Genomic DNA, 13,768 nt, shown 5'->3' with positions numbered 1-13,768 from the left:
TTGACACTAAACAAAGAAATTTTGGAAGCATAAAGGAAACAGGTCAGCATAAACTGCCATGACTATTTATTTCATTGTAAAGAGTTACCTCAGAACGGGAAAAATGTGTCAGATTTATCATTTTCCACATCACCAACTGTCCTAGGTTTGGGCAAAAGTTATCTAAAACATTCACTAAAAGCAAATCTTAATGTTACAGGAGATTTTCAGCATTCAATCTAGGATATTTATTTGAAATGTTTTCAAAATAAAGCTTTTCACTCACTCCTCTGCTCTCATGATGCTTTGGGACACAGAAAATTGAAATTCACACAAAAATGACAGACACACAATGTTAATTTCTCATGGATCAGTTTTTTAATTGAATACCCAAGAATATCCAAGTCTCTTAAGATTATAGTACATAATTTATGCCTCGTGCATACATAAAATAGCACTGTCATTTTTCTGGTCGATTAACTTTCTGATACCCAGAGTGTTTCCAGCAAATTACATTGCATGTTACTTTTTGGATAACCCCTAGAGATGATATGGCATGTTATAAGTCTTTATTTAAGAATATATGTAGCAGAAAATAATGAGTATTGGCAAGAATGTAGAGAAATTAAAGTCCCTGTGCACTACTGGTGGGAATGTAAAATGATGTTATCCACTGAGGAAAATAGTATAATGTTTCCTCGAAAAATTAAAAATAGAACTACCATGTGATCCAGCAATCTCCTTTCATGATACATACCCCAAAATGCTGAAATCGGTCTCAAAGAGATATTTGCCAGCCAACATCCATAGCAGCATTAGTCACAATAGCCAAAGGGGGATGCAACTCAAGTATCCATTGATGGATGAGCAAATAAACAAAAAGAGGTATATGCATGCAATACAATATAATTCAGGTTTTGAACACTAGAGAAATTCTGTCACATTCTACAACATGGATGAACCTTGAGTCCTGCTATGGATTGAATAAGTCCTCCAAAACACATGTTGGATAATTTCCAATGCAACAGTGTTGAGAGGTGGGGATGAATGAGAGGTGTTTAGGCCGCAGGGTTCTGCCCTCATCAGAGGAATGGGTTTATTATCATGGAAGTGAATTTCTTATAAAAGGATGTGTTTCGTCCTCTCTTCTTTCCCATACATGTACTCTCTTGCCCTTCCAACTTTCACCATGGGATAATGCAGCAAGAAGGTGTGCCAGATTTCAGCCCCTTTATCTTGGACTTCCCAGCCTTGAAAACTGTCAGAAATAAGAAAAACATATATTGTTTAAAATAAATTATCCAGTATGTGGTATCCGTTATAGCAGCACAAATGGACTAAGACTAGTACATTATGCTAAGTGAAACAGTTGCAAAAAGATAATTATTGTATGATTCCATTTGTATAAGGTATCTAAAGCGGTCAAATTCATAGACATAAAAAGTAGAATGATAGTTACCAGGGGTAGGGAGAGGAGAAAATGAAGAGTTGTTTAATGTGTATTGAGTTTTAGTTTTGCCAGATGAAAAAGTTCTGAAGCTCTATTACACAACAATGTGAATATTTAACAGCACTGAACTATACACTTAAAATTGATTAAGATGGTGTCATGGACTGAAGGACTGAATGTTTATGTTCCCTCCAAATTTTTCTCAGTTAGTGTTGCTCGACTTCTGAGAGCTGACACTGATCACATAACTCTAGATATCATTTCCTCATGATGTTTTTGCTCCAGGTGTCCATGATAGAAAATTAAGATAATTTTTTTATATTGGCTATGACTGGAGAATGCTATTGGCAATAATTTGATTGCAGTATAAATATTAACTTTCACAGTTCTTCAACACAACAGCACATCATTCAGGATCAAAGTTGTGATTTGTCTTCTCAGTCTTTACCCTTTCTCAAAAATCTTAAGTACATCATGTATCTATACTTGAATCTTTTGTTGATCATGCTCATCCTTGTCACACCTGGCAATATTGCTATATTCTAGGTCCTGATCACATCATCCTGTGGGAGTAGGCTTCTATATTATCCCACATCTGACCTGAATGTTCTTGGAACTTTTCTTTCAACACACATCAAGTTCTAGTAACGATAGTTTTTACTGCAGCAAAACAGTTAAAGGAACCAATTTTGAAGACAAGTGAACCTTGTCTAGAACGTCAGTTTTGTCACTTCCTAGCTTCATAATTTACCTACCTTTGTCTTCTTACATGTTTAAACGAGCCCCAGTATTTCTCTTGTATAAAATGGAGAAAATAATGCCCTTCATATTTCAATATATTAAACGCTATAATGTTAAAAATACTAAAGAGAAGTTCAATAAACAATAGACATCTTTGTTCCTTTTATTAAAAACTCAAAAATAACTATTTCTCATGATTTTTCCATTGAGGCAATGGTCCTAAAGTGGCTTTTAAATTATTAAAGAATAATAAAATTACTTTCAAATCAGCATTAAATGTACTTTAAGTACTTTCTCTCTTGCTGTTTTTTCCCTTAGAATTTAACAATACTGATAATAAGTAAGCAAAAATATTTTTAAAATTGAAGTAATAAATGTTTATCCAACCACATAAGCAAATCTTTTATTAAATATTTTCTACTAATTCACAAATATTTGTTGTTATAATTTTTCATAAATCATAGAAACTCAGTTGCCCTAATCATATGTTTCAAATGTAATGTTTCCTGATTTATATTCCCAAATATTAACATTTAAAACTCAATCTTGTGAAATTATGGGAGGCAGAGAAAGGTAAGAAGAACGGCACACAGAGATAGTGAAACAATAGAATTTCAGAACTAAGAGGTGCCATGAAGATCATCTTTTTCCACAATAAATCTAATATAACTTTATTTCTCACCAAAGGAAGAATTTATTGATTTTTTTTTACTGAAAAAAATTATGGCAAAAATCAAGTGATTTGTTTTTAATTCCATGTAACTAACAGTTTGCTGATGGGCATTAGTAAGACTGACATGGGCTAAACTGTGTTCTCCCAAAATTCATTACCTGAGAATGTGACTGTACTTAAAGACAAGGCCGTTTAAGAGGTAATTAGGACCCTGACACAGTGGGTGTGAGCCTGTAGCCCCAGATACTCGGGAGGCTGAAGTGTGAGGATTACTTGAGCCCAGGAATTCGTATCCAGCCTGAGCAACAGAGCAAGACCTAGTCTCTAACAAAGGAAGAGCAAGAGAGAGGGAAAAAAAGGAGACCTAATTAAGTTAAAATGTAGCCATTAGAGTGGGTCCTAATTCAAAATGACTGGTGTCCTTATAAGAAGAGATTAGGTGAAAAGCCAAGACTGGTGGATCGCTTGAGCCTGGGAGTTCAAGACCAACCTCAGCAACATGGCAAAACCCTGTCTGTACAAAAAAATACACAAATTAGCCAAGTATGGTGGCACACACCTGCAGTCCCAGCTACATGGGAGGCTGAGGTGGGAGGATGGCTTGAACCCAGGAGGTAGAGGTTGCAGTGAGTAGAGATCATGCACTACTGCACTCCAGCCTGGGCAACAGAGCAAGACTATATCAAAAAAAAAAGAAAGGAAAGAAAGAAAGAAAGGAAAGAAAGAAAGAAAGGAAAGGAAGGAAGGAAGGAAGGAAGGAAGGAAGGAAGGAAGGAAGGAAGGAAGGAAGGAAGGAAGGAAGGAAGGAAGGAAGGAAGAAAGAAAGAAAGAAAGAAAGAAAGAAAGAAAGAAAGAAAGAAAGAAAGAAAGAAAGAAAGAAAGAAAGAAAGAAAGAAAGAGAGAGACTAGGACACCAACATGCACAAAGATGAACCCATGAAAACTTAGGAAGAAGACAGCCACCTACAAGCCAAAGAGACAGGTTGAAGAAGAAACCAATCCTGACAACACTTTGATCTCAAATTTCTGGCTTCCAAAATTATAAGAAACTTTCTGTTGTGTAAGCCACCCAGTTTATGGTCCTTTTGTCAATTTTGGCTTTTGTTGCCCTTGCTTTTGGTGTTTAATCATTAAGTCTTTGCACATGTGTCTGGTGGCTGTATGAATGTCTTCTTTTGAAAAGTGTCTGTTCATATTATTTGCCCACTTTTTGATGGGGTTGTTTGTTTTTCTCTTGTAAATTTGATTGAATTCTTCATAGGTTCTGGATATTAGCCCTTTATCAGATGAGTAGTTTGCAAAAGTTTTCTCCCATTCTGTAGGTTGCCTGTTCACTCTGATGGTAGTTTCTTTTGCTGTGCAGAAGCTCTTTAGTTTAATTAGATCCCATTTGTCAATTTTGGCTTTTACAACAAAATTTTAACCAAAATTAGTTGTGATTAAAAAGTTGCTTTTGGAAAGAGGACAAAATTATTCATTTCAATTAGTTTAGAATTAGATATACTCTAAATAATCGGTGCATTAATTTCAACCTCAAACATTTAACTGAATGGCAGTACACACATTTAAATTTTACCCAATTTTATTGTTATTGAATTTTACTAATTAATTTTCTTCAAAAAGAAAATTAATTTTTTTCTAAAAGACACTTTCTTTCTAAAAGACACTTCTCAAAAGAAGACATGTATGCAGCCAACAGACACATGAAAAAAGGCTCATCATCACTGGCCATCAGAGAAATGCAAATCAAAACCACAATGGGATACCATGTCACACCAGTTAGAATGACATTTCTCTAATGACCAGTGATGATGAGATTTTTTTCATGTTTGTTGGCCACATAAATGTCTTCTTTTGAAAAGTGTCTGTTCATGTCCTTCAACCACTTTGTGATGTCTTTTTTTTTTTTTCTTGTAAATTTGTTTAAGTTCCTTGTAGATTCTGGATATTAGCCCTTTGTCAGATGGATAGATTGTAAAACATTTCTCCCATTCTGTAGGTTGCTGGTTCACTCTGATGATAGTTTCTTTTGCTGTGCAGAAGTTCTTTAGTTTATTTAGATCCCATTTGTCAATTTTGGCTTTTGTTGCCCTTGCTTTTGGTGTTTAATCATGAAGTCTTTGCACATGCCCAAGTCCTGAATGGTATTGCCTAGGTTTTCTTTTAGGATTTTTTTATAGTTTTAGGTCTTAGGTTTAAATCTTTAATCCATCTTGAGTTAATTATTGTATAAGGTGTAAGAAAGGGGTCCAGTTTCAGTTTTCTGCATATGGCTAGCCAATTTTCCCAACATCATTTATTAAATAGGGAACTCTTTCCCTATTGCTTGTTTTTATCAGGTCTGTCAAAGATCAGGTGGTTGTCAATGTGTGGTGTTATTTCTGAGGCCTCTGTTCTGTTCCATTGGTCTATATATCTGTTTTGGTACAAGTGTCATGCTGTTTTGCTTACCATAGCCTTGCAGTATAGTTTGAAGTCAGATAGTGTGATGCCTCCAGCTTTTTTCTTTTTGCTTAGGATTGTCTTGGCTACATGGGCTCTCTTTTGGTTCCATATGAAATTTAAAGTAGTTTTTTCCAATTCTGTGTAGAAAGTCAATGGTAACTTGATGGGAATAGCATTGAATCCATAAATTACTCTGGGCAGTATGCCCATTTTCATGATATTGATTCTTCCTATCCATGAGCATGAAATGTTTTTCCATATGTTTGTGTCCTCTATTATTTTCTTAAGCAGTGGTTTGTAGTCTCCTTGAAAGGTCCTTCACATCCCTTGTTAACTGTATTCCTAGGTGTTTTATTCTCTTTGTAGCAATTGTGAATGGGATTTCATTCATGATTTGGCTCTCTGTTTGTCTATTATTGGAGTATATAAATGCTTGTGATTTTTGCTTTTTGATTTTATATTGTGAGACTTTGCTACAGTTGCTTATCAGCTCAAGAAATTTTGGGGCTGAGACAATGGGGTTTTCTAAATATACAATCATGTCATCTGCAAACAGAGACAATTTGACTTCCTCTGTTCCTATTTGAATACCCTTTATTTCTTTCTTGCCTGATTGCCCTGACCAGAACTTCCAATACTATGTTGAATAGGAGTGGTGAGAAATGGCATCCTTGTCTTGTACCAGTTTTCAAAGGGAATGCTTCCAGCCTTTGGCCATTCAGTATAATATTCGCTGTGGGTTTGTCATAAATATCTCTTATTATTTTGAGATGTGTTCCATCAACACCTAGTTTATTGAGTGTTTTTAGTGTGAAGGGGTATTGAATTTTATCGAAGGACTTTTCTGCATATGTTGAGATAATCATGTGGTTTTTATCATTGGTTCTGTTTATGTGATGGATTACATTTATTGATTTGCCTATATGGAACCAGATTTGCCTATATTGTCCCAGGGATGAAGCCAACTTGATCGTGGTGGATAAATTTTTTAATGTGCTTCTGGATTGGGTTTGCCAGTATTTTATTGAGGATTTTCACATCAATGTTCATCAGGGATATTGGCCTGAAATTGTCTTTATTTGTTGCATCTTTGCCAGGTTTTGGTATCAGGATAATGCTGGCCTCATAAAACAAGTTAGGGAGGAGTCCCTCTTTTTCTATTGTTTGGAATAGTTTCAGAAGGAACAGTACTAGCTCCTCTTTGTACCTCTGGTAGAATTCAGCTGTAGATCTGCCTGGTCCTGGGATTTTTTTGATTGGTAGGCTATTAATTACTGCCTGCATTTCAGAACTTGTTATTGGTCTACTCAGGGATTCAACTTCTTCCTGGTTTAGTCTTGGGAGGGTATATGTGTCCAGGAATTTATCCATTTCTTCTAGATTTTCCAGTTTATTTGCATAGAGGTGTTTATTGTACTCTCTGATGGTAGTTTGTATTTCTGTGTGATCAGTGGTGAGCTCCCCTTTGTCATTTTTTATTACATCTATTTGATTCATCTCTCTTTTCTTCTTTATTAGTCAGGCTATCTATTTTGTTGATCTTTTCAAAAAAACCAGCTCCTGGTTTCATTGATTTTTTGAAGGATTCTCATGTCTTTATCTCCTTCACTTCTGCTCTGATCTTAGTCATTTCTTGTCTTCTGTTAGCTTTTGAATTTGTTTGCTTTAGGTTCTCTAGTTCTTTTAATTGTGTTGTTATGGTGTCAATTTTAGATCTTTCCTGCTTTCTCCTATGGGCATTTAGTGCTATAAATTTCCCTCTAAGCACTGCTTTAGCTGTGTCCCAGAGATTCTGGTATGTTGTGTCTTTGTTCTCATTGGTTTCAAATAACTTACTTAGTTTTGCCATAATTTCATCATTTACCCAGTAGTCACTTAGGAGCAGGTTGTTCAGTTTCCATGCAGTTGCGCAGTTTTTAGTGAGTTTCTTAATCCTGAGTTCTAATTTGATTGCACTGTGGTCTGAGACTGTCATGATTTCTATTCTTTTGCATTTGCTGAACAGTTTTTTACTTCCAATTATGTGGTCAGTTTTAAGATAAGTGCTATGTGGTGCTGAGAAGAATGTATATTCTGTTGATTTGAGGTGGAGAGTTCTGTAGATGTCTATTACGTCCACTTGGTGCAGAGCTAAGTTCAAGTCCTGAATATCCTTGTTAATTTTCTGTCTCATTGATCTGTCTAATAGTGACAGTGGGATGTTAAAGTCTCCCACTATTATTGTGTGGGAGTCTAAGTCTCTTTGTAGGTTTCTAAGAACTTGCTTTATAAATCAGGGTGCTCCTGTATTGGGTGCATATATACTTAGGATAGTTAGCTCTTCTTGTTGCATTGATCCTTTTAGCATTATCCTTCTTTGTCTTTTTTGATCTTTGATGGTTTAAAGTCTGTTTTATCAGAGACTAGGATTGCAACCCCTACGTATATTGCTTTTCATTTGCCTGGTAAATCTTCCTCCATCTCTTTATTTTGAACCTATGTATGTCTTTGCACATGAGATGGGTCTCCTCAATACAGCACCCTGATGTGTCTTGACTCTTCATTTAATTTTGGGCATTTAGCCCATTTACATTTAAGGTTAATATTTTTATATGTAAATTTGATCCTGTCATTATCATGCTAGCTGACTATTTTGCCCATTAGTTGATGCAGTTTCTTCATAGTGTTGACGGTCTTTACATTTTGGTTTGTTTTTGCAGTAGCTGGTACCAGTTTTTCCTTTCTGTATTTAGCTCTTGTAAGGCAGGCCTAGTGGTGACAAAATCCCTCAGCATTTGCTTGTCTGTAAAGAATTTTATTTCTCCTTCACTTATGAAGATTAATTTAGCTGGATATGAAATTCTGGACTGAAAATTCTTCACTTTAAGAATGTTGATTATTGGCCCCCACTCTCTTCTGTCTTGTAGGATTTCTGCAGAGAGATCTGCTGTTAGTCTAATGGGCTTTCCTTTGTGGGTAATCCAACTTTTCTCTCCGGCTGCCCTTAACATTTTTTCCTTTATTGCAACTTGGTGAATCTGACAACTATGTGTCTTGGGTTTGCTCTTCTTGAGAAGTATCTTGTGGTGTTCTCTGTGTTTCCTGAATTTGAATGTTGGCCTGTCATGCTAGGTTGGGGAAGTTCTCCTGGATAATGTGTATTTTCCAACTTGGTTCCATTCTCCCTGTCACTTTTAGATACACCAATTAAACATAAGTTTAGTATTTTCACATAGTTCCATATTTCTTGGAGGCTTTGTTCATTCTTTTTCATTCTTTTTTCTCTAATCTTGTCTTGCTTTATTTCATTAAGTTGATCTTCAATCACTGATATTTCCTTCCTTCCACTTAATAGATTCAGCTGTTGATACTTATGTATGCTTCATGCAGTTCTCATGCTGTGTTTTTCAGCTCCATCAGGTCATTTATGTTCTTCTCTAAACTGGTTATTTCAGTTAGCAATTCCTCTAACCTTTTATCAAGGCTCTTACCTTCCTTGCATTGAGTTAGAACATGCTCCCATAGCTCAGAGGAATTTGTTATTACCCACCTTCTGAAGCCTGCTTCTGTCTATTCGTCTAATTCATTCTCCATCCAGTTTTGTTCCCCTACTGGTGAGGAGTTGTGATCCTTTGAAGGAGAAGAAGCATTCCGGGTTTTGGAATTTTCAGCCTTTTTGTGTTCTTCTTCATGGATTTATCCACCTTTGGTCTCTGCTATTGGTGACAGTCAGATGGAGTTTTTGCATGGTCATCCTTTTTGTTGATGTTAATGCTATTGCTTTCTGTTTGTTAGTTTGCTTTCTAACAGTCTGTCCCCTCTTCTGCAGGTTTGCTGGAGTTTGCTGGGGGTCCACTCTGGACCCTGTTTGCCTGGGATTCACTAGTGGAGGCTGAAGAACAGCAAGGACTGCTGCCTGCTCCTTCCTCTGGGAGCTTCATCCCAGAAGGGCATCTGCCAGATGCCAGCCAGTGCTCTCCTGTATGAGGTGTCTGTTGAACCCTGCTGGGAGAGGTCTCCCCATCAGGAGGCATGAGGGTCAGGAACCCACTTGAGGAGGCAGTCTGTCCCTCAGCAGAGCTCAAGCGCTGTGTGCTGGGAGATCCACTGCTATCTTCAGAGCCAGCAGGCAGAAACATTTAAGTCTGCTGAAGCTGCGTCCACAGCCACCCCTTCCTCCAGGTGCTCTGTCCCAGGGAGATGGGAGTTTTATCTATAAGCCCCTGACTGGGGCTGCTGCCTTTCTTTCAGAGATGCTCTGCCCATAGAGGAGGAATCTAGAGAGGCAATCTGGCTACAGTGGCTTTGTGGTGCTGCAGTGGGCTCCACCCAGTCCAAACTTCCTGGTGACTTTTTTTACACTGTGAGGGGAAAATCCCCTACTCAAGCCTCAGTAATGGTGGACGCCCCTCCCCCAGCCAAGCTCAAGAGTCAAAGGTCAACTTCAGGCTGCTGTGCTAATAGTGAGAATTTCAAGCCCGTGGATCTTAGCTTTCTGGTATCCATGGGGATGGGATCTTCTGAGCAAGACTACTTGGTTTCCTGGCTTCAGTTCCCTTCCCAGGGGAGTGAATGGTTCTGTCTCGCTGGTCTTCCATGTGCCACTGGGGCACAAAAAAATAACTCCTGCCACTAGCTCTGTGTCTGCCCAAATGGCCTCCCATTTTATGCTTAAAACCCAGGCTCTTGTGGTGTAGGCACCCAAAGGAATCTCCTGGTCTGCGGGTTGCAAAGACCATGGGAAAAGCATAGTATCTGGGCCAGATAGCACCATCCGTCATAGCACAGTCCCTCATGGCTTCCCTTGGCTAGAGGAGGGAGTTCCTCAACCCCTTGCACTTTTCGGCTGAGGCAACGCCCAACCCTGCTTCTGTTTGCCCTCTGTGGGCGGCACCCACTGTCTAACCAGTCCCAATGAGATGAACCGGGTACCTCAGTTGGAAATGCAGAAATCACCTGCCTTCTATGTTGGTCTCACTGGGAGTTGCAGACTGGAGCTGTTCCTATTCAGTCATCTTGCCCAGTGATCTACACAGCCTTTTTTAAGCCTATGTATCACACAGAGACTCACTTTCACACAAATACATATTGGAAATGTTGGAATTAGCAAGCTCGTTACGTTCTTGCATAAATAATTTGGTCTTTATCAACAAGGGTGTAAAGTTCATTCTTAGTCTAAATAAATTCATGAAGAATGCCTTACAAAAGATCCAGATTTCCCGATGTTTAGCAGAGAGTTAAGTCTCAACCATCATGCCCACTTCTGACAGCAGTCACTGCTGCAGTGATGATAGTCAATTCCAGATTTTCTCTGCTACTTCTTTTTTAACTTATGTTATCAATCTTTAAATTTTCCACAGTAATCACTTTTGTTTTCAGTCTTCCTTCCCGTATATGTATATTAACACTGTTAGAGCTCTAGTTCTAATATTAAAGAGGCAGCATAGTGTATAGGCCTAGGGCACGTTTCAGACTAAGATCTGGAGTCCAATCTAGCAACACAACTCTGATTCCAGATGGCAAAAAGAACACTTACATCCATCTCCCTTACATCCCTAATCTGCCTCCAGTACTTCTCTAAGTCTAATAGGAATTACATCACAAATAAGAATGATAGGTAAAGGAAAGAAGTCAAAAAAGATGAATTAAGCATAGGACTAGAAAACAAAAATCTAGAAGCAGGCTTTAAAAATACTCTAAGTTAAGAATAAGGTAGGGAGAGTGCTGATTGTTGGAGAAGAGAGAGCAGAGAGATACAATGCAGAACTCTACAAAAATCTAAACAAAGAGTCAGATTATCGTTTACTCTAGAAATAAATGAATTGTTCCAAATGAGAAAATCTATGTAATTCATTATCTTACACATTGAATAAAAAATAGAATGTTTTTATTACCAGATGCTAAAATGGCATTTGATAAAATTAATCAGCTAATGAAGTTTAAGACACATTGTAATAGAAAGAAATTACTTTGTGATTTACTAAAATACAACAGCAAACTTTATTCTAAGTGGTAATAAAATACTTTCATTATAATCACAAAAAGGCATAATGTCCTCCATCATGATAATTATTCAGCATTGTTTTTGAAGTTATAGCAAATGCAATTTTAAAAATTAGACAATCTGTATCAACCATTAGAAAAAAATAGAATGTTTTGGTGACAATATAACTGTATTTAGAAAATCTCAAAAACTATAGTAAGAAAAAACCTACCAAATTATGAGGACGTTCAACAAGATGGGTAGTTCCAGTTGAAAACATATAAATACGTAACTTTCTGCCTTTCCTGCATTAATACATATATGCTGAAATGAGAAAAACATTCCAGTCTTTACATCATCAAAAAATCATAAAAATCATAAAATCATAAAAATCACAAATATCATAAACTACTTAGGAATATATTTAATAGTTAAGGTACAGGATATAATTTAATTCAAAGATATAAAACAAAAACTCAACAAATGGAAGAAATATGGATTGTTATTTAATAAAAAAACTGATATAAAAAATATCAAAATGAGGAATTAGCATATAATTTTAGAGCTTTCTAAGATAACTTTGAAAAAGCAAAAACATAAATTAATGAAAACTATTACTTTTGGAATGTGAAGCTTGAAGAAGTGTGAATAGGAATGATATCTTTGGTTTTCATTTATGATTTTTCTACTATTTCAATTTCTTTAATTATAAATTTTTGCGGTTGCATAGTGGGTGTACATATTTATAGAGTACTTGCAATGTTTTATCGAGGCCTGCAATGCATAATAACCACATCATAGAGAATGGGGTACCCATCCCTTCAAGCATTTATCCTTTGTATTACAAACAATACAATTATACTCTTTTAGTTATTTTAACATGTACAATTAAGTTACTACTGACTATAGTCACCCTGTTGTACTATCCAATAGTGGGTCTTATTCATTCTTTCTATTTTTTTGTACCCATTAACAATTCTCATTTTCCAGCCTCATCCTCACAACCACCCTTCTGAGCCTCTGCTAACCATATTCTTTTACTCTCTATGCACATGAGTTCATCTGTTTTGATTTTTAGATCCCACATTAAGTAGAGTGATTTTTGCCTTTCCATACCTGGCTTATTTCACTTAACATAATAATCTCCAGTTCCACTTGTGCGTATACACATAGCTATATATAGAGAGCTATGTGTGTGTGTGTATCTATCTCAATATATATATCTCAATGTATATATATCTCAATATAAATATCTCTCTATATATCTCATATATATATATATATCTCTTTTTCCTATAGAGTTGTTTGAGATATATATATATGAGATATATATCTATCTTTGAGAGATATATATATCTCTCTCAAACAACTCTATAGGAAATATATATATATATATCAAACAACTCTATAGGAAAAAATCTATTAATCTGATTTTAAAAATGGGCAAAATATTTGAATAGACATTTCTCAAAAGAAGACATATAAATGGCAAACAGGTGTATAAAAAGGTATATTATATATACCTCATTCAGCATATAAAAAACAGGCATATAAAAAGGTGTGTGTATATATATATATATATATATATATATATACACACCTCATTCAGCATGGCACTAGCTGAGGGTCTGTCATTCATTTTTTTATGTTGAGTTATGTCCCTTCTATCCTCAGTTTTTATATATATATATATATATAATATATATATATGCTATATATATATGCATATATTTATGCTGGTATGCTGGTTATTAATCCCTTGTCAGGTGGGTAATTGGAAAATATTTTCTCCCATTCTGTAGGTTGTCTCTTCACTTTGTTGATTTTGTCCTTTGCTGTGCAGAAGCATTTTAATTTGATGTGATCCCATTTGTCCATTTTTACTTTGGTTGCCTGTGCTTGTGGGATACTGACCAAAAAAATTTTGCCCAGACAAATGTCCTGGAGATTTTCCCCAATGTTTTCTTGTAGTGGTTTCATACTTTGAGGTCTTAAATTTAAATATTTCACCCATTTTGATTTGATATTTGTATACAAGAAGACATAGGGGTCTATTTTAATTCTTTGCATATGGATATCCAGTTTTTCTAGCATCATTTATTGAAAAGACTCTTCCCGCATGTATATTCTTGGCACCTTTGTCAAAAATGAGTTCATTGTAGGTGTTTCAATTGGTTTATAGGTTCTCTATTCTGTTCCTTTGGCTATGGGTTCTCTATGTGTCAGTTTTTATGCCAGCACCATGCTATTGGGTTACTATAGCACTGTAATATAATATAAAGTCAGATAATGTGATTACTCCAGTTTTGTTCTTTTTACTTAGGATAGCTTTGCCTATTCTGGGTCTTTTGTGGTTTTATATAAATTCTAATTGTTTTTTCTATTTCTGTGAAGAATGCCACTGGTATTTTGACAGAGATTGCATGAAATCTGTAGATTACTCTGGGTAATATGAAATTTTTAACAGTATTGATTCTTCTAATCCATGAACATGAAATATTTTTCCATTTTTTGTGTC

General features: G+C 36.0%; 1 long non-coding RNA gene across 1 annotated transcript in view; it reads right to left on the bottom strand.

The window, feature by feature from the left end:
* Window positions 1-337: 337 nt before the first annotated feature.
* The window catches only part of LOC141409770 (uncharacterized), a 126,471-nt gene continuing 113,040 nt past the window's right edge, over window positions 338-13,768 (bottom strand). Inside the window, exon 2 of the long non-coding RNA XR_012431800.1 lies at window positions 338-1,237. This is a non-coding gene — a long non-coding RNA (uncharacterized lncRNA). The remainder of the gene's footprint in view (window positions 1,238-13,768) is intronic.

The sequence above is a fragment of the Macaca fascicularis genome, chromosome 2, assembly GCF_037993035.2.
Source record: "Macaca fascicularis isolate 582-1 chromosome 2, T2T-MFA8v1.1".
Classification (NCBI taxonomy): Eukaryota; Metazoa; Chordata; class Mammalia; order Primates; family Cercopithecidae; genus Macaca; species Macaca fascicularis.
This window is presented reverse-complemented; position numbering and strand designations above follow the sequence as displayed.